This window comes from Zingiber officinale, chromosome 9A (assembly GCF_018446385.1).
Source record: "Zingiber officinale cultivar Zhangliang chromosome 9A, Zo_v1.1, whole genome shotgun sequence".
Taxonomy (NCBI): domain Eukaryota; kingdom Viridiplantae; phylum Streptophyta; class Magnoliopsida; order Zingiberales; family Zingiberaceae; genus Zingiber; species Zingiber officinale.
In genome coordinates, this window is record NC_056002.1 from 108,860,240 (window position 1) to 108,862,855 (window position 2,616).

Below are 2,616 nucleotides of genomic sequence, written 5' to 3' on the forward strand. Positions count from 1 at the left end.
AGGTCAGACTGTATTAACAAATACTTCATCACTTTTGTAGATAATAACACAAAATATTGTTATGTGTATCTTCTCAAAATTAAGGATGAAGCTATAGAGAAATTTGCTCTCTATAAGAATGAGGTTGAAAATCAACTTAATAGGAAAACTAAGGTGGTTCGAAGTGACCGAGGCGGTGAATATGTGTCACCGTTCGCTGATTGTGTGCTGAACATGGGATCAGACACGAAACAATAGCTCCTTATACTCCTCAGCAAAATAGAGTTGTTGAGCGAAAGAATCGAACTCTAAAGGAGATGATGAATGCTCTTCTATTGAGCTCTGGATTACCAGAGTCCATATGAGGGGAAGCTGTGTTAACATCTAGTTACCTTTTAAATAAGGTGCCCCGGAAGAAAATAGATAAGAGCCCTTATGAGTTGTGGAATGGAAGACAACCATCCTACAAATATTTACGAATGTGGGGGTGTCTTGCCAAAGTGTTGGTGCCTGATCCGAAAAGGATTAAGATAGGACCAAAGACTGTTGATTGCATATTTATTGGATATGCACAAAACAACACTACGTATATATTTTGTGTGTATGAGTCACACATACCGGAGATACACAAGAACTTGATAATCGAATCGAGAAAGGCCTCATTCTTCGAGCATGTGCTTTCGTATAAGATCCGAGAGGATACTAGCTCCTCCAAATGGGCAAACGAAACACAAGACGAAGAAGAAGATGATGATGGCGAGGAACCCGTGGAGGTTAAGCCTAGACGGAGCAAAAGAGCTCGGGTAGAAAAATCCTATGGATTGGATTTTATCACTTCCATGTTGGAGAGTGAGCCCCGAAGTTACTCAGAAGCTGTAGGCTCTTTTGATGGACCTCACTGGAAAGAGGCAATTGCATCTGAGATAGAATCTATCTTGCAAAATCACACTTGGGAACTTGTGGATCTTCCTCCGGGAAGTAAACCACTAGGTTATAAGTGGATCTTCAAGAAGAAAATGAAATCAGATGACACAATCGATAAATGCAAGGCCAGATTGGTAATCAAAGGATATCGACAACGAGAAGACCTTGATTATTTTGATACATACTCTCTGGTGTCGAGAATAACTTCCATTAGAGTATTGTTGGCTATTACCGCTCTACGGAATCTCGAAATACATCAAATGAATGTAAAGACAACCTTTTTGAATGGGGATTTAGAAGAGGAAATCTACATGGACCAACCTGAGGGGGTTTCTGTGCCAGGACAGAAAAAAAAGGTCTGTAGATTGGTGAAGTCATTATATGACTTGAAATAAGTACCAAAACAGTGACATGAGAAATTTGATAATGCCATGAAGGAATGTGGATTCAAGATCAATGAATGTGATAAATGTGTCTACATGAGAGCCACAGAGAGTGACTATGTCATCTTGTGCCTCTATGTAGATGACATAATTATCATTGGGAGTAATGATAAGATAATCAAATCCACTAAAGATATGTTGAACTCAAGATTTGACATGAAAGACATGAGCCTAGTTGATGTGATTCTAGGAATCAAAATTCTTAGAACGACAGAAGGACTTGTTCTTAGTCAGTCCCATTACGTGGATAAGATTATTGAGAAATTCACCAAGGGTGATACTGCGTTAGCACGAACGCCGATAGATACGAGTCAACATATATTGAAAAATTGAGGTGAAAGTATCTCGCAGATAGAGTACTCTCGAGTGATTGGAAGTATGATGTACTTGATAAGCTGTACACGGCCAGACTTGGCCTACGAGTAAGTAAACTGAATAGATATACGAGTAATCCCAGTATTGAGTATTGAAAAAGGATAACAAAAATATTAAGGTATTTAAAGTTACTCATAAATATGAATTGCATTATATAAAATATCCTATTGTAATCGAAAAATATAATGATGTAAGTTAAATATATGATATAAACACTATAAGTCAAAGATATATTATTACTTTTTCGCTTACGTAACTTTCAGCCACTACTCGTCCATTATTCTCTAATAATTAATATAAATTTTACGCGTATTAAGAATAGCTACACGTCTGCAGACTGAGCAAGTGTTTTTGAGACGAAACAATAAAAATAAGCCCGTTACTTTAAGAATTTAAAAACAATATTCACAGTACAATGTAATTGTTAGTCATATAAGCATCAGGTGGTCGTGCCGGAGTGGTTATCGGGCATGACTAGAAATCATGTGGGCTCTGCCCGCGCAGGTTCGAATCCTGCCGACCACGACATTTATTTTAATTTCCTCTTTTCAAAAAACATTTTGTTTCTCTTTTGCATAAAATCATTTATATATATTTACAAAATATAAACAGATTGTGTTCGGCCTTTACCTGAGAGAGATATTTTACATCAGCTCCCAAAATCTATATAAGCACTTGGCATGAGACAAATACTAACTGCATCCACCTGTGGAGGTAGAACCTCCTTACTCTGTTTAATATCATTATTTTAACATCATTCAATAATACAATTAAATATTTATTTGTTAATAGAGATACAATTTAAAATTAAATATTCCGTCATTAAAATTAGAGAAAAATTTAATATCTATCATTAAAATTAGAGATGGATATTTAATTCTTAAATTTAGAAACG

General features: G+C 36.0%; 1 non-coding gene across 1 annotated transcript; it reads left to right on the forward strand.

The window, feature by feature from the left end:
• Positions 1-2,164: 2,164 nt before the first annotated feature.
• On the forward strand, positions 2,165-2,246 carry TRNAS-AGA. Its single transcript has one exon. It is a non-coding gene; the product is annotated as a tRNA-Ser (tRNA).
• Positions 2,247-2,616: the final 370 nt, after the last annotated feature.